Here is a 20,395-nt window from a genome sequence, read left to right on the forward strand (position 1 = left end):
AGGGCTGGAAGAATCTGAGGATTTTATGTTGTCTAGACAGGTAGAGGACATGCTTTGATTACTGTTTCTTTACCAGCTTCTTCTGCTACTTCTTCAACATCATCCAAATCTTGATCAAATTCATACTGTTCTTTGTTGTCCATGTCTGCCATATTGTAAGAACTCCAAATATTGGTGGCTAGCACGGGAAGCCAGGATGCCGGAGCTGTGCAGGTAGTGACTCAGGATGACAGAGGTGACGGTGGCGGGGGGAGGAGCAAGAGGTGGTGTCCTGAGCAGACGGCTCTAAAAAAATCAACAAACTAAAATTTAAATAAAAACCTGAAATAAGGGGAATAGCAGAGAGAGAAAAAAAAAAAGTCATATTGGAGTCAACAACATATGTAATATTCCTATATGGGGTGGTAGAATAAAGAATGCAAGCCTACAAGAGAATCAATATGGCTAATTGAAAATCAAAATAGTATAGTAAGAGGTGAGGCTGGGCTGTAGGTAGGTGCCAGTGGATGCACAGTTGTCTGTAATATTTGCGTTCACCGGGTTAACTGGAGCATGACTAAATGATTTTGAGTGGAGAGAATGTCATGGTTTGCATTTTGAAAAGATGACTCCATAGGCATTATGTAAAAGAGAGGATAGAAGCTGCAAGGTAGATATAGGTAGAGGCTCTTGATTTCAATTATCCTAGCATCCTAGCATGGCCACAAGTTGTTATTATATCACAGGAGTTGGGCATGGAGAGAAGAAGGTGAATTTACAAGATATTTAGGAAGCGAAGTACATCAAAACATGAGGGACAGGTGTCAAGAATAATGCTTAATTTTCTACCTTGTCCAGTTGAATAGGTGATAAGATTTACTTGAAATCAGAAGCACTATAAGAGAGACAAATTTGAAACAAGATAGTTTTCCACAGTTTTAGATGCCTAGAAAAATTGAGCAGACAGTACAGAGAATTCTCACATACTCCCTCTTGCTCACACACAGTTTTTTTCTATTATTATACCTTTAGTGTGGTACATTTGTCACAGTTAATGGATGAAAACTGATACATTACGAAGCAAAGTCATAGTTTACTTCAAGGTCCACTCTGCGTTTTACAGTTCTATGGGTTTTGACAAATGCCTAGTGCCACATATTCGCCATTACACTATTATATATAATAGTTCCATTACACTATACCCTCATTTCTTTTTAATCACAGAATAATATTACATTGTATGATTGTACCAGTTTATTTATCCACTCATCTGCTGAAGAGTATCTTTTTTTTAAAAGATTTTATTTATTTATTTGACATATAGAGATCACAAGTAGGCAGAGAGAGAGGAAACAGGCTCCCTGCTGAGCAGAGAGCCTGATGTGGGGCTCCATCCCAGGATCCTGAGATCATGACCTGATCCGAAAGCAGACACTTAGCCCACTGAGCCACGCAGGCGCCCCTCTACTGAAGGATATCTTGATTACTCCCAGTTTGGGGTGATTATGAATTAAGCTCCTATAAACATTCATGTGCAGATTTTTGTGTGAATGTAAGTTTTCAGTTCAACTGGGTAAATGCCTAGGAATGTGAATGCTGAATTGTACAGTAAGACTATGTTTAGCTTGGTAAGAAACTGCCAAACTGTCTTCCAAAGTGGCTGTACTATTTTGCATTCCCACCAGCAATGAATGAGTGCTCCTGTTATTCCATATCTTTGTCAGCATTTGGTATTGTCATTTTGTTGTTGTTGTTGTTCAGAAGATTTGTGTAAGCACAAATTGAAATATAACTCTATGAATAATTGACTGGATTTCCAATTTAAATGGCTTATATTTTTCTCAGTAGCATATGTTATTTAAAAAAAAATTCATGAAGTTGAAAAGCATGTAAAAACCAGGATTGCTGAGATAAAGGAAATCTAACTCATATCAAGACATTTCCATTATATAAATAATTAACAATGAAAGTGACATATATTTTAACATTAGATATTTTAAAACCATTTTAAATATATTTGGAGCTCAGAACATTTAGTTTTGTTTTGTTTTATTTTGTTTTGTTTTTTTAAAGGAAGTTGTAGCTGAAACTTAAGAATTAGTGATGGAACATTCCTGCTGTCCCCCTGGTGCTATGATCTGCATAGTGTTGCATTTCACAGAAACTAGTCAGGTCTCATGCAAAATGACAGTGTTACCTGGTAGGAATACCTAGCTTTGTACCTCATGACCTGAGTGGGGAAAGATGAAATCTTCTCACTTGGATACAGTTTTTACTGGAATAGCAGAGAGAGCCCTCTAACATCTGAATACATGCATAATGAGTTCAGCAAAGAGCAGTAACCACAAAACAGCTCTTAGAATGTATATAGTGTGAGGTCTCTTTGAATGCTTAGGGGCAAAAGTTATTTATCATAGGAAGCCATATGAACAGCCAGAGAGAGAGCATTTACAAAAGAGATGATGAAATGTGAAGAAAAAATATATTTCAGAAGGGGAGACAAACTTGCTAAAAATAGCTCTGACTATATCAGAGGGAGACATGGGAACCCTCAGGCCAATTTTCTGGTCCACAAATGTGCTTTATTTCCTATATAATGTTCCAAAATAATTTAAACTAACATTTATTTTGTTCCAGCTTATTTTAATATAATTGTCATGTAACATTTTGTAAATTTAAGGTATATGCTGTCAGGATTTGATATATTTATAAATTGTGAAATGATGACCGCTGTAGGGTTATTTAACTGTTCTATTACTTCCCATAATTACCATTTCTTTTTTGTGGTGGGAACATTTAAGATTTACTCTCTAACAACATTCAAGTGCATACAAAGTGTTTTTAACCATAATCCCCATGCTCTATGTTAATCCCCAGAATTTATTCATTTTATAATTGAAAGTTTATATCCTTTGACTTATATCTCCCTATTTACTCTGCTCCCCCAGCCCCTTCCAGCCATCATTCTGATCTCTGTTTCTATGAGTTTGGTTTCTATAGATTCCACATATAAGTAATATCATACAGTATTTCTCTTTCTCTCTCTGGCTTATTTCACTTTGCATAAATAATATTCCATCATATGTATAAATGTATTGTGTCTTCATTATCCATTCATCTACAGATAGACTTTTCAATTGTTGTGATATCTTTGCTATTATGAATATTGTAAGATACATGGCAGTACAGATATCTCTTTGAGGTTCTGATTTCATTTCCTTTGGATATTACCAAAAGTGGGATTGCTGGGTCATATAGTACTTCTGTCTTTAATTTCTTAAGGAACCTATGTACTATTTCACATAACTGCCCCAATTTACATTCCTACCAGTAATGCACAAGAGTTCTCTTTTCTCCACATCCTCACCATCACTTGTTATCTCTTATCATTTTGATACTAGCCATTCTAACGTGTTTAAGGTGGTATTTTACTATGGTTTTAATTTGCGTTTCCCTTATTAATGTTGTTGGGTATCCTTTCATGGACCTATTGGCCATTTGTATATATTCTTTGGGGAAACGTCTGTTCAGTTCCTCTGCCCATTTTAAAATTAGATTGTTTGTTTACTATTGATTGGATGAGTTCCTTATATGTTTGGGATATTAACTCCTTATCAGCTGTATGATTTGCAAATATTTTCACCCATTTCTTGGGTTGTTATCTGTTCAGTTTGTCAATTGTTTCTTTTGCTGTAAAGAAGCTTTTTAATTTTATGTAGTTCCATTTATTCAGTTTTACTTTTGTTGCTTGTCTTTGTGGTGTCATAACCAAAAAATCATTGCTATGACCAATATCAAGGAGATTTTTCCATATATTTTCTTCTAGGAGCTTTATGGTTTCAGGTTTTACCATTGAGTTTTTAACCCATTTCAAGTTCATTTTTATGAGCGTTGTAAAATAGGAATCCAATTTAATTCTTCTGCATGTGTTTATTTAGTTTTCTTTTATTTATTTATTTATTTATTTATTAATTTTTTATTTTTTATAAACATATATTTTTATCCCCAAGGGTACAGGTCTGTGAATCACCAGGTTTACACACTTCACAGCACTCACCAAAGCACGTACCCTCCCCAATGTCCATAATCCCACCCCCTTCTCCCAAACCCCCTCCCCCCAGCAACCCTCAGTTTGTTTTGTGAGATTAAGAGTCACTTATGGTTTGTCTCCCTCCCAATCCCATCTTGTTTCATTTATTCTTCTCCTACCCACTTAAGCCCCCATGTTGCATCACCACTTCCTCATATCAGGGAGATCATATGATAGTTGTCTTTCTCTGCCCTATGACCCAGCAATTGCACTATTGGGTATTTACCCTAAAGATACAAATGTAGTGATCCAAAGGGGCATGTGCACCCGAATGTTTATAGCAACAATGTCCACAATAGCCAAACTATGGAAAGAACCTAGATGTCCATCAACAGATGAATGGATAAAGAAGATGTGGTATATATACACAATGGAATACTATGCAGCCATCAAAAGAAATGAAATCTTGCCATTTGTGACAACATGGATGGAACTAGAGCGTATCATGCTTAGCGAAATAAGTTTATTTAGTTTTCTATCAGCACTTAATGAAGAGGCTGTCTTTCCCCCCAGAGTATTCTTGGCTCCCTTGTCAAATATTGGCTGACCATGTATTCAAGGGCTTATTTCTGGGGTCCCTGTTCTGTTCTATTGATCTATGTGCTTTATAGCATTTTAAACTGTTTGATTATTATAGCTTTGTAGTATAGTTTGAAATTAGGAAATGAGATGCTACCAGATTTGTTCTTTCTCAGGATTGTTTAGGCTATTCAGGGTCTTTATGGTCCCATACCGATTTTAGGATTGTTTTTCTATTCCTATGAGAAATGCCATTTGAATTTTGATAGGGATTATATTGAACCAATAGATAGCTTTGGGTAGTATGGACATTTTCACAATATTAATTTTTCTAATCCATGAACACAGGATATCTTTCCCTTTGTGTCTTTAATTTCTTTCATCAAAGTCTGATAGTTTTCAGTGTACAGGTCTTTCACCTTCTTGCTTAAATTTACTCCTAAGTATCACTTGTTATTGTTGTTGTTGTTTTTGGCTACTGTGAATGAGATTGCTTTCTTTATTTCTTTTTTGGATATTTTGTTGTTCGTGCATAGAAAAGCAATTGATTTCTTTATGCTGATTTTATTTCCTGCAACTCTGCTGAATTTGCCGATTAGTTCTAACACTTTTTTGGAAGAGTCTTTAGGATTTTCTATATATAAGACAGTGTTATCTACAAATGAAGACAAATTTACTTCTTCCTTCTGATGCAGATGCCTTTTCTTCTTTTCTCTTTGTCCTTCCTCCCCATACCTCCACCTCCTCCTCTTTTTTCTTCTCTTCATACCCCCTTCTTCTTCTTCCTGGTTTTCCTCCTTCTGTTCCTTTTTCTACTCCATCTTCTTCTTTTTCCCCTTCTCCTCTTCCTCTTCCTTCTCTTGCTGCTGCTTCTGACATTGACTACTGTACTGAATAGGAATGATGAGAATGCATATTCTTGTCTTTTTCCTGATCTTAGAGGAATAGCTTTCAAACTTTCATTACTGAGTGTTTTGTTAGCTGTGGGCTTGTCACATATAGCCTTTATTATGTTTTAGGTACATTTCTTTTAACCCAACTTGTTGAGAAGTTTTATCATGGAAATCTATTTTGTCATATAGATGCTTTTACTGCATTTCTTGAGATGATCATGTGATTTTTATCTTTCATAATGTGGTGTATCACCTTTATTAATTTGCATATGTTAAACCAACATTGCATCCCAGAGATGAATCCCATTTGATCATGGTGTATGATCCTTTTAATATTCAACTTAATTCATTTTGTTAATATTTCATTGAAAAATTTTGCATCTATATTCAGTAGGAATGTTAGCCTATAGTATTCTTTTTTTAGTTTCCTTATCTGGCTTTGCTATAAGTATAATGTAGAATGCTCCCTTCTCTTCAATTTTTTGGAAGACTTAGAGAAGGATCAGCATTAATTCTTCTTTAAATGTTTGATGGAATTCACCAGGGAAACCATCTGTCCTGGGCCATTCTTTGTTTGGGAGATTCTTATTACTTATTCAATTTCCTTCCTCCTTATTGGTCTGTTCAAATTTCCTATTTCTTTGTGATTCTGTCTTAGTAGGTTGTAAGTTTCTAGAAATTTACCCAGTTCCTATAGTTTATTTAATTTGTTGGCACATAATTATTCATAGTACTCTTATAATCCTTTGTATTTCTTATATCAGTTTTAATGTCTCCTCTTTTATTTCTGATTTTATTTGAGTCTTCTCTTTTTTCTTAGTTCAGCTAAAGGCTTGTCAATTTTATCTTTTCAAAAAGCAGCTTTTAGTTCATTGATCTTTTCTATTGCTTTCATGGACTTTATTTTATTTATTTCTGCTCCTATCTTTGTTACTTCCTTCCTTCTGCTAAATTTGGGTTTACTAATGTCATCTGACTGTTTTCTGGTTATTTTATATTTCCCTTTTCTTCTTTCTGACTTTTGCTGCCTTCCTTTACGAACTAAAAATTTATCATAGTTGTGTACTTTGATTCCATTCTCTTATCTTTTATTATCTAATTATCATTTTGCTTTGCAGTTACCATGAGGCATACATATCTTACAGATATGTAATCTTATAGATATAACGGTCTACTTTGTGCTGATAACTTTGATCATATAGATAAACTCTATCCTTTTACTCCCCCAATTTAGTTTTTAATGTCACAATTTACATTTTTTTAATATTCTCTGTTCATTAACAAAGTATTGTAGCTAAAGTTATTTTTAATACTTTTGTTCTTCACTTTTATGGTAGAGTTAAGTGGTTAATGCACCATCATATTACAGTATATTAGAGTATTCTGAATATGCCCATTTGCTTAGCTTTACTATTGTGTTGTATATTTTCCTATGTTTTTGTGTTACTAATTACCTTCCTTTCATTTTAGCCTAAAGAACTCTTTCAACATTTCTTTTAAGATAAGTCAAATGGAGATGACTGTCTTCAGCTTTTGTTTGTCTGGGAAGGTCTTTATATCTTCTTCATTTCTGAAGGACAATTTTGCCAGATAGGGTTCTCTTGGTTGGCAGGTTTTTTTTGTTGTTGTTGTTTTGATTTTTTTTTCTGTCCAACATTTTGAGTATATCTTGCTGCTCTCCTACCTATAAGGTTGCTGCTGAAAAATCCTCTGATAGCCCTGAGAAATTCCCCTGTAAGTTACATGCTTCTTTTCTTTTGCTACTTTTTATATTCTCTCCTTTCCTTTGACTTTTGACAGTTTTGCCATAATGTATCTTAGAGAAGATCTCGCTAAGTTGAGTTTGGTTTGTGACCTGTGAGCTCCATGAACTTGGATATCTAAATCTCTCCACAGATTTGGGATGTTCTCAACCATTATTTTATACAATAAGCTTTCTGCCCCCTTTCCCTCCTTTTTGGAAATCCAATACTTTACATATTATTTATTTTCATGTTTTCATTGGCTTTCTTCACCATTTTTTATTCTTTTATCTTTCTAGTTCTCTTACTAATTTTAAAGCTCTTGCTTTCTATCTCACAGATTCTTTCTTCTGCTTCATTTAATCTGTTATTGATGTCCTCCATTGTATTTTTCATTTCATTCAGTGCATCCTTTAGCTCCACAATTTATTTTGGTTATCTTTTATGATATATCTCCTGGGTAATCTTCTCATTTTATTTATTTATTTTATCTTCTCATTTTATTTTGTTTTTATGATTTTGTTGAATTGCCTTTATATGTTTTCCTGTTCTTTCAGCTTCCTTAAAACAGCTATTTTAAATTCTTTATCCTTAAATATTACAAGGATAAATATATCCTGTAGACTTATTCCAGTGTTATAAGGATAAGTAAATATATAATAGAAATAAAATTAATACTTTATTATATCAATAAAAAAATGAGTGTAAATGTGTTCAATGAACAAACAGATATCTCCATCCATGTCTTTGATATTGGTAAATGGAAGATTATTGAGATTCATTAGTGGTGTCATGTTTTCTTGATTTTTTTTTCATGCTCCTTGAAGTAGTGCATTGCTGTCTGCTTTTAAAGTCGCAGTCACCTCCTCTAGTCTTTACTAACTGATGTCTGAAGAGAAACACCTTCTGTCACCCCTTTTAAGGAGTCTGAGACTTTCTTTGATTGTCTAGGGACACATCTACTCCATGCTTCTTGCTCTCTCTTCTTCTTTTGAGGCAGAATTCTTTAACTTGTATGCTTTGTCTTAATCCTGTAATGCACCAGACTGGGTGCTGAAAGCCTCTCTTTGCTTTCTCAAGGATGGAGCAAAAGCTCAAGTCTGTGGCTTATTCTTGGCTTGCAAATTCTACACAGCTTTCTGCAATATTCACTAGGTATCTATCGAAGTTGTTCTTGCCATCATCAGTATTATGCATAGAGAACTTATTGTAGGATGGGAGTGTGGGCAAGAGAGGTGGCTGTGCTGGGGATGTCCTTGGGAAAGGTAGAGGAATCTGTGGGTGAGGCATCCCTAGCGGCTCATTTTTGGATTTTGTGGTGTAGTCTTTGACAGTTAGTAGGATCCACATCCCTTTTTTTGCCTACCAAGAGTTCAGTGTGCCATTCTCCCAACCCCTTCCTACCCTCCAGTCATGCAGCTCATGTCTCAGTATTGTGGATGGGGTGATAAAGAAATAGGCCTCTTTGGCAACATTCCACAGAGGTGGGGAAACTGGACACTCACTCACATGCTCTCACTTTTCCCCAAGAGAGAAATCAGGAGTGGAGATCTTTCTTATCACTGAACTATGCTACCTTAGAAGTGGGATTATACAGGCAAAGCCAAACTGTTCCTCTCAACCTCCCCAAAATACCCAAACTCATGTTTTCTTGCTCTAGCATCATGCTGGAACTACTCCACTTGAAAACTGAGCTTCCACAAAGGCTCTCTTATATATGGATGGTTGTCAAAGATAGTATTCTTCAGCTGATCCTTGACTGCAGCCACGAGTGGATTTGAAAATGAATCAAGACAGCTGAACTGAGAAGCAGACCTTATTTTCTTAGGCTGAACACAACTTACCCTGTATGAAAAGGCTCAAGTTATCAACACTAACCTGAAATTGGTATGTTGTACTTTCAATTAATTATAATGTTTAACTAAACTCCAAAGAAAATTCACTTACTAGTTTATATAAAGTGTGTGATTAAATTGTTCCCAAGCAACTATCTTTTTGTTATATGACTCAGCTAAGAAACAATCTGGAGACTTTCAGATAAAAATGGCAAATGAAAGCCATTTCTACCCCTCTTTTTCTTGAAACCAACTGAAAACTACAAAAAGAATGATCCACATATAGACTACTCAATTTTTGATATAATATAGAAAACATCTACACTTCCAGTACTCAATAGAAGAAATAATATTCAGAGCAAATATTGAGAGGGCATGAAAACAACATGCTCTAGCAGATAATCAGGCTGCATTCAGGGTTCTCACAAGTTGGTGACACATGTGGAAGGCCACAAAAGTGACTCATGGCTTGAAACTAAAGCAGCACAGAGTGCAGGCAAGGTAGACTAAGGAGAGCCATAAAATGACACCTTTGCAGGAAGCACTGCACCTACTTATTTCATTGAACAAAGGTAGACAGGTGACAGATCACCTCACAGAAGACAATGAAAGACAAAAATCTCCCTTGTAATCCAGCAGCTTCCTTGTCATCATAAGTAAAGACATATAGTCGGTGCAATATATGCAGCATAAAGTTTAAGAAGTGGTTTATGAACTGATTCCAATGTGCCTACTCCTAAGATACATCTCTCCATCTTTACTCCCTACAGTCTCCTGCAAAGATATGGCTCAAGTGATCACACAATTATATTCTTTCTTTTTGAATATTTTATTTATTTATTTATCTATTTATTTATTTATTTATTTATTTATCTGGGGGAGAGAGAGAGTGAGCAAGAGAGCACAAGCAGCAGGGACAGCAGAGGGAGAGGGAGAAGCAGGCTTCCCACTGAGCAGGGAGCCCTATGAAAGACTTGATTCCAATACCTTGGGGTCATGACCTGAGCTGAAGGCAGACATTTAACCAACTGAGCTACCCAGGCACCCCAAGACAGTTATTTTCAAATATGAGAAAAATGTAATATCTAGAATATGCATGGCTTCTTGAAAAACCACCCAGTGATGGAATTATACTGACAAACAGATGAATGAAGAAGTTATTGTAAAGGACTGGTGATGAATATAGAGTCTATTGAAATGTAAGACTAAAATTAACTGGAAAATGGTGACCGAGCAGAGTGTCCATAACTCTTGATATTGTAAAACTTAAAATATAGGTAACAAAAATTGCAATGTGGAGTATGAAGATAAGAGCTTGTAAGAAGTTTATGAATGATGTTTTTTCTTATCTCAGAATGGACTGTAGGTGGACAATAAATTTTGTTTAAATTAAAAAAAAAACAAGTTGCAAGCTGATTAAATAAAGTGGTATTAGAAGAACCCATAGGACTAACCGTAGATTATAGAAACAACTAATTATTCCTGAAAGAAATCACAAACACACAAAATGACATAAAAATATCATAAACCATACAGTGAAAGAAACATTAAAACAAAAAAACACTTAAAATACAAATATAACACAAAAATATCCATTAAGATATGATTGTCAGTTGAATAAATGTTAATAAATTTACCCTGTTAAAGTATCTTGATTAAATTTAAACAAATGTTTTAAGAATGCATAATTAGGATATGTGTGTTAAACAAGTGGCTCAGGTTGAAAATAAATAGGCTAGAAAAAAATGAATAAGTTAAAAATATTAAAAAGATCAGGTATAAATAAATAATTAGTTTTCATGAATCTCATGATAAATATTGAGCAAATTTTAATTGAAAACTTAAAATATTAGGGATTCAAGAAAGACATTTTATAAATAAAGTACCACATTAAATAATAAAATTAAGTTGAATAGTTTTTGAAGGATCAGTGTACCACAGATATTTTCATGGAAAATGGCACTACACAACATAAAGAATAAATAATTGGAACATATTTTGGGGCAAAGTTAGGTAGAATAGCAGAAAAAAATGTAATTAATGGCTACAAAAATATAATTGTTCCTGAGAATCTAATAGAGACGTATAATATACATTTCCTTGAAAATAAAGAATGTCTTTCTATTTTATGTGCCAAAAGAATATTTGCTAAAAATTTAACACAAATAAAATTTAAATTTCATGATGTGGAAAAAGTGTAGACAAGTTCTCATTATTGTGCTAAGCATACAGGTACTAAGAACAAGTACATAAGCAAAATCTCATACCTCCTGAAAATTAAACAACATGGTAACTCTCCTCCATTTGTCTAAGGTAATTCACAAAAATGAAAATTAAATTTGTAACATATCCAAAAAACATTTGCATCATAAATAACAACATTGTGTATCAGATACTTAAGAGTTCAGTTAGTTCAGGGCTCAGAGGAAAATTGATATTGTCAATTTTTTTCAAATCTATTTAGAAATTACATAAGCATTATACTTAAAATATTTTTAATGCTTTTAATATTTTATTTTTAAAAATTTAAAATATTTTCAATAGTAATATGTGAACTCCATAAAAATAGAGTTTTGTCTATTTGTTCAATGCTGTATTTCCAGCTGGTATATAAGGCCTAGTATATAGCTGTCAAGAGGAGATGGTAACGAGTGAGTAAATAAATGAATGAATAAACTATAAAATTAGAAATAAAATAAACTCAAGGAAAAAGAAGTTTGAGATAGGAATAGAAAACACTAAATCAGTAAACAGTCAAATAGAATTAAAAATATATTTCAAGGATCAATTATTAAAATTAAAGAAACAAAGATTATTAGTTAAATATCAAGAATAAAAAGGAGAAAACATGAATGCACCACACTAGATGTGAAATGGAGAAATAACCACAGAAACAATAAAATAAAGTTAATGTTGAATTTTATTTATTATTTATTCAATGGTTAAAATATATCATTGAATAAAGTCTGATGTACTAGTGCAGTGGAATATTATTCAGTTGTGAAAATGAACAAACCACTGATAAACACAATAAAACCTTTAAATTATGAAAAATATAAACAACACGATTTAAAAAACATCAATATACTCTAAGAGGCAACACACAAAAGAAGCTATCCAAGTTGCCAATAAGCATATTAATATGTATTCAACGCTATTAAACAGGAAATATAAATTAAAAACAGATTTGATACAACTGTGTACGATAAGAATCAATACCATCAAAATAAAAACAAGTTCTCTTAAGGATATATCTTAACAAGAATTATTGGGCATGCAAACAGTTACACCCCAAAATACTATATACAATATTTATTAAACCTAAACAAATATCTAGCCTATAACCCAGTAATTGAACTTCAAGGAAATGAGTCTGTATGTCCACCAAAATATATATACAAGAATATTCAGAGAAACCATATTTGTAATATCCAAAAACCTGGAAACAATTCAAGTGCCTATCTACAGTAAAAAAGATAAATAGAATTTATATAACAAAATGCAACAAAAAGAACAAACTACTGATACATGTAAAAATAAAGAAGGAAGATACAAAACAGACTGTATGGTACCCTTTCCATTAAGCTCATGAAGGGGTAAACTAAGTCTGAATAATTAATGTCTCTGGCAGATGAGTTCACTGGAAAAAAAGCATGAGCAAATGTCTGGGGTGCTGGCAATTGTCTGTATGTTTCCAACTGATTTTTTTTTTTAAGATTTTATTTATTTATTTATTTGACAGACAGAGATCACAAGTAGGCAAAGAAGCAGGCAGAGAGAGAGGAGGAAACAGACTCCCTGCTGAGCAGAGAGCCCGATGTGGGGCTCAATCCAAGGACCCCGAGATCATGACCTGAGCAGAACGAAGGCAGTGGCTTTAACCCATTGAGCCACCCAGGTGCCCCTCCAACTGGTTTTATACATATGTTTATATATGTGAAAATTCATTAATCTGTAAACTTAAGATGGGGAGGGAGAGGAATTCATTATTTTAATTTTAATAGCTCTATTAAAGTATAATTCATATTCAGTAAACTTTTTATATTTAAAGATTATAATTTGATAAGTTTTTGACATATATATAACCCATAATCATCACTGCATCCTAGATTACGAACTTATTTAATCATAGCCCAAACTTTTCTCATGTGCCTTTATACTTCTTCCTAACAGCCCTCTCTCCTGTATATCTCTCTCTCTTTTTTTTTCTCCTGTATATTTCCAGGCAACTAACAATCTAATTTTTGTCAGTGTAGATTAGTTTCCATGTTCTAGTATTTTATAAAATGTGATTATACAGTAATATCATTTCTAGCTTGACTTCTTTAACCCAGCATCATTATTTTGAGATTCATTCATGTTATTGCATATGCCAGTGGTTCATTATTTTTTTATTGCTAAGTAATATTCCATTACCACAGTTTTCATCATTAATCTGTTGATGCATTTTCAGCTTCAGGCTTTGGCAAATAAATCTGGAATGAAGATTCCTGTGTAAGTCTTTATATGGATACATGTTTTCATTTATCTTAGAGAAATACTTAGAAATGCAATGAGTGGATCATATAGTAGTATATGTTTAACTTTCTAAGGTATTACTAAACTGTTCATGCAGAGGTTGTGCCATTTTACATACCTATAAGTAGTGTGTGAGATTTCTAGTTCTTCCAAAGCTTGTTAACACACAGAACAATAAACCTTTTATTTATTTATTTATTTATTAAGATTTTATTTATTTGTCAGAGAGAGAGAGGGAGAGAGAGCGAGCACAGGCAGACAGAATGGCAGGCAGAGACAGAGGGAGAAGCAGGCTCCCTGCCGAGCAAGGAGCCCGATGTGGGACTCCATCCCAGGATGCTGGGATCATGACCTGAGCTGAAGGCAGCTGCTTAACCCACTGAGCCACCCAGGTGTCCCAACAATAAATCTTTTAATTTTATCCATTCTACTAGGTATGTAGTGATACCATTGTGGTTTTAAATTTCATTTCCTTAATAACTAATGATGCTGAGCATCTTTTCATGTACTTATTTGCTATTACTATACCTTCTTTGGTAAAACATCTGTTTAGTTTTTTATTGCTGAGTTTTGAGAATTCTTATATATTCTGGATACAAGTGTTTTTAATGAGATATGTACTTTGCAAATATTTTCTCTCTGTTGTGAATTGTCTTCTTATCTTCTCATGGCGTCTTTTAAAATGGATGTTTTTAATTTTAAAGAAGTCTGATTGTGGAGTACGCTGTTCTCAGATCTTCGAAATCTTTGCCTAACCCAAGGTCTCCTAGAGGTTGTCTCCTAGAAGTTTTATGTTTTGCATTTTTAGGTCTGTGATCTATTTTGTGTTAAATATTCTATGTGGTGCTAAGTCTGGATCTAGATTACTTTTTTCATATGGATTTCTGGTTGTTCCAGTATCTTATGTTGAAAAATATAAACTTAAGATCTTTGAACTTTTCTTCATGTATGCTATATCTTGAACCAAAATTAAAAACAAGTAAATAGACAAATGAATGTGATGAAAGAAAAGTCATTTGTGGGGCACCTGGGTGACTTGATGGGTTGGGCTCCTACCTTTGGCTTGGGTCATGATCTCAGGTTCTTGGGATTGAGCCCTGCATTGGTCTCTCTGCTTTGTAGGGAGCCTGCTTCCCCTCCTCTCTCTGCCTGCATTTCTGCCTACTTGTGATCTCTTTTCTGTCAAGTAAATAAATTTAAAAAAAAAAAAATCTTTGGAAAAAAAAAAGGCATTTGTAAGCAGTAAACACTAGAAAATATGTAGAAATAAACTAAAAAATCTTATATATGTGGAAGAATTTTAAAGTTGTGTCAAAAGATATAAGAGTTAAATGTTGTAAACATTCAATTCCCCATAATCAAAATTTAAGTACAATATGGCTCTTATAAAAATCCCACTGTTATCATTTCTGTGTAGCAGTTCAGTCCACCTCTGGTTCATCCCTGGCCTTTTAGGTTTTTCAGCTAACATCCTTGTATTTTCTCTATTCGCTGTGCCCCAGAATCAGCAAATGTCCCAGAATAGGAGTGGCTGAGGAATTTTCTCACTCCAGAGCTTCCTCCCTCTCTGCAGTCTGCCATTATTCTTCATTGTCTCAGCAACTTTTCCATTGTCCTAAAAGGATGATTTCTGTATTTTATTTGACTTTTCTAATTTTTCTCAGAGGCAGCTTCTATCTGTCATGACCCTTTCTAGTCAAAAGAACAGGAGTTCTGGTATAACTGTCTTCAAACAAACAAACAAAACCTATTAAGTGAAAGAGTTATTGATGCTTTCTGCAAAACAAAACAAAAACAGACAAACAAAAACCACAACCACCAAAACCCCTAAATTCTTAAATATATATTAAGTTTGTATGTAAAACGTACATGTCATTTTTTTTCACACTCTTTAGGGTTCAGGAGTATTAGGACTCTTATATACAACTGACACATTTTGGAGGGCAGCTCTGCATAAAATAACAGAAATCAACAAATGTACAAGTCCTTTGCTCATTAACTCTATTATTCAGAATTTATCCTAAAGAAACACTCACAGGTGTATCCGGAGGTACAAGATATTTATTGCAATATTTTTGTATTGGGGGGGAGAAAAAATGAAAGAAAGAAAAGTGGAACCTAGCTGCGCATAATAACAGAAGAGTTGTTTTAAAAAAAACACATTGTTACTTCCATAGAATGGTGGTAGGTATTTAGAGGAATATGTTGATGTGAATGTTCTGACATAAAAGAGCTTCAAAATCCATCATTAAATGTATAACAGGATATACTTATTTATTTATTTATTTATTTTGCATATACCAAAATGAGCCAGTTAAGAGTCATTACTTCTAGGGAATAAGACTGGAGATCAAGAGTAGGAAGAATAGTTTTTTTTTTTTATCATATGCCTTTGAACTATTTAAATGTTTATTTGCCATCTCATTGTATTTGTTTATAAAGATTATTATTAAAAGATAAATTGATGTTTTTAAAAGCAGAAAGCTCTCTGATATATTATTAAACTAGATAACTGGAAAAATAAAATGAAAGGAGGAACACTGGGATAATTTTTAATTAAAAATTACTTATTACACATGGTTCCTGGCTACCATTATCTGATTATTGAATTATGTTCCAACCAACTGCCTGTTCTGAACTTGATGTGCCTTTATTAGCACCTGACTACTAAAAAAAAAAAAAAAAAGGAAGTTTCTAAAAGAAGTAACTATAGAAGCATGCCTACCAACATCCCTGGGAATATTTGAGTAGGTAAAGAATTTCTGAAGCAGCTTGTGGGAGATCAGAAATCTGTCCAACAACTGGAAATGACATAAAATGCAAAAATCACTTGTTCAAAGGTTGTGGATAACTACTGCACCAACTTATTTACTTTAGCCTATAATCTTATCCTACATATTTTCTATACACTTTTAGTCACAAAATATATGCAGATAAGGTTAGACATATCACTATAGTTTTCAAATTATTTTTGAATATAGATCATCTTATCAATGCCAAAATTTGAATTGTATGTACTTTGAAACAAAAGTTATACGTTACAGTGTTTTCTGCTTTGCTTATAGCTCTGATTTTTTTTTTCCTATGAATCCTAAATCATTTCCTTGGGTCTTTGGATAGCATAAACATAACAACATTAAAGCCTGATTGGATACATTCATTGCAAGCTTCCATGCTCATGGGGTCTCAGCTTAAATTCAAGACAGTGCTATTTGGTGTCAGAATAAAGAATATCATGCAAAAGGAACGCTGAGGAAGTAAGCGGAGGGATGGGTCAACTGGTGAGACCAGGAAGAGAAAAGACCGGAAATTTGATTAGAAGTAGACACTAATAGGCTGCCATGAATAATGCGGGGAGAAACAGGATATTACTTGAAAATTACCCTTAATATCAAATCTATATAAAGCACATTAGTGAACAAATAAGTATTAAATATATCCAGATTTATATTTGGTGTCTTTGAGGCGATTACATAGACTCCTATAATTTTACCTTTCTTTTTTCCTGTTTAAGTGTAAAAACCACATAAATATTAAATGCTAAGATCAAACCCCATTATCTATCAACCAGCTTAAACAATTATCAATATAATGGCAATTTTGTTTTATTTCTGTCTCTTAAAGCCTTGTTGCTAGTATTTATTTGTTTTTATAGCTTTGTTGAGGTATAATTAGTATGAAATAAAATGTACTCATTTTAAGTTTTTTTTGATGAATATATACAGTTGTGCAACCATTATGAAAATGTTGTTTTAAAATATTTTCATTATTCTCCCAAATTCCTTTGTACCTGTGTATAGTCAATCCCCAGACCTAAGAAAACACTGATCTGCTGTCTCTTCTACAGATTTACCTTTTCTGAACATTTTGTAGAAGTAAGATCATAAAATATGCAGCCCTTTGCATATCCCAATTCATTTTAATCTAATAGCTTTTAGCCTCTTTTACAGCATTACTTAAAACAATGGCACAATACAATATACCTTGGCCCTAACCAAGATATATGGCAGGGCAATGAGCCAAATATCTCATCAAGCTATCACTTTTCTATAAAATATCGTTTAAATGCAAGAAAAGAAAAATAACATGGCAGAGAAAATGTAGCTCATGACAGAGCAAAAAGAGTTCAGAGTCCGGGTTCTCAGGATGATGATAGAGAGTAAGGATGGGAAAAGAAATATGGCCAGAATATTCTTGGGTTTTTCCTCTTACTACAAGATTTGAGATGATTTGTTCTGGTATAGATCAAAAGACTAACCCTGAATCAGCTGGATGAAATTCAAAGGCAGAGGATAGTATGTAAACACGTGGCAAGAACAAGGCCAACATTTGCACTGTTTCTGGATGTGAGACAGGACAGTCCCATTATAAGAGCAGTCATTAGTTATTAGGACATTGCTAATTCAGTACCATTAGGATGGTTAGTATTCCAATCCTCTGCTTTTTCATTGGTTTTAGAACAGATACTATCCTCTAATGAAAAACAGAGTCTGGATAGAACTTGAATAAGTATAAGCACTGTTGATTAAGAGCCTGAAAAACAGAATGAAGATGGGGGAGAGTAAATGAGATGATTAGAGGCAGTATTTAAAGATTTTTTTAAATGTGTTTCTACTGCTATTCATAAAGCCTGAATGAATGGACTACAAAGTATAGCAAGATTAGTCAATATGTTATCACAGCATATATCTGAATATTGAATTTATTTGGTATATTTATATGGTTTAAAATCCTTATAAATAATGAACAAAACCCCATCACTTTAGTATCTTTTGAGAAGTAGATCTAGGTCATTGCCTATAAAAATGTTTCCAGCTTCTTCTTATATGTAGATTATAGAAAGATCTGAAACCTCAAGTTGACCTCTCAATCAGTGACAGTCACTAATACGCAGTAGCAGGTATAGAACTAAATAGAAGTTGGGCCACATTAATATTCTCTTCCTAGTGAGTCTTACTGTCTACTGGATCTTGACAGCATGCCACAGAACATGAAGAAGCAAACAGGTTGGCTCTAGAAGTTCATCTGGACAACACTGAGAGGAAAATGTCACCAATTTTATATATTTCTCTTACTGCTGAAGACATATACTCCTGGGGAATTTAAGAAATACTGCATTTATAGTGTTGTGGGTTTGTTTGTTTGTTTGTTTTTCTGTCAGTGGCCCTTTCTTGACTATCTCTTTAAATAAATGGACTATCAGTATGAATCATGACGGGTAACACTGAAGGATGCCAAAATATCTAGTCAATTCATCTAAAAATACAGTCATAGTGATTACCTAAATCCACATAGATAACATTTCCAGATGATTGACTGAATGATTGACTGAACTGGTTTTATCAATATAGACCAAAATATGAATGAGAGGGAAAAAAGGAAAAGAAAATGAGACTATGGTTGTTGTATCATCAGACACATCCGTTTTGATGCATGCATTAGGTTTATCCAAAGTCATTTTACACACCACCTTCTCTATAGCAACATTTGAATCTCTAAAGGCTACTCATCAAATAACCAAAAGAAATACACGCATATTTATTATGGATTCAGAAGTAAAAAGAGGTTAATCAAACACATGGAGAGTAAATATGGGAGCCACAGATGCGATATTACTGTATTAAAAGGGAGCAATGTTTTCCTTATTTGTGGAAGTTTATGGAAACAGTTAAAGCACTTTTTTTTTTTAAGATTTTTTATTTATTTATCAGAGAGAGGGAGGGGGAGAGAGCGAGCACAGGCAGACAGAATGGCAGGCAAAGGCAGAGAGAGAAGCAGGCTCCCTGCCGAGCAAGGAGCCCAATGTGGGACTCGATCCCAGGATGGGATCATGACCTGAGCCGAAGGCAGCTGCTTAACCAACTGAGCCACCCAGGCGTCCCTAAAGCACTCTTATTAAGCTTTCCTATATAAGCTTGCAAGGTAGGGATATTTTCAATCCTTCAAAAAAAAAAATCCTGATTAATTTATGCTCTGGAATTTTTCACATCTATTTATAGCATTTGACTTACATGTAACCAACAAATGCTAAATAGCCACTTCTGAAGTTTCAGGCTTGCTATATTTAGCACATAATAGTTGGGAATATAGTTTAAACTCTGAATTAATCCTTATCTAAACCGTACAATGCAAAATGATAATTTAGACAAACCTACTAAACACTCTAAATATCTTAATTCATCTGAGCCTTATAAGAACCCTAAGATTTAGATAGGACAAGGAGTAATATTTTTTATTCAGAGATGAACAGAATGTGGTAAGGGATGTTAAATAATTTATCTTTAATCACTCAGCCTAGTAGAAACTAAAAGTACTATTTTTTCCCAGACAATTTCTCTCTAATGTTCTCTTATGCTATATTGCCTCCATACAGATTTAGAAACTATGATTCAAAATCGTTAATAGAACAATGTTTAGATAGATAAATAGATGATAGATAGATATCTCCTGATATTTATATCAACTTAACATTTCTGCTTTGTCATTAATTAACTTACGAATGTTTATTTAGTAATTATAGAACATGAATTAGGTGTCAGGAACTATGGAAGATAATAGGGATAAAGAGATGAACAAAATATAATTTCCTTTTCACCACTACCCATGGGTGTAATCAGACATGTGAAAGTAGATATGAGTGGGTGAATTAATGCTTGTGACTCTGGATTGTGAAGTGTTTTGTACACAATGTTCAAAATTTAAAATTCTATTCTTCACATAGCCGGAGCTACCAAAAATCTAGTTAAGCTTGGAGCCCAGCAAATCAGGACTCTTATTTCAGAATACAAAGCTGCCAGCATTGTAGGGAATAGCTTGAAG

The sequence above is a fragment of the Mustela nigripes genome, chromosome 6 (genome assembly GCF_022355385.1).
Source record: "Mustela nigripes isolate SB6536 chromosome 6, MUSNIG.SB6536, whole genome shotgun sequence".
NCBI lineage: Eukaryota > Metazoa > Chordata > Mammalia > Carnivora > Mustelidae > Mustela > Mustela nigripes.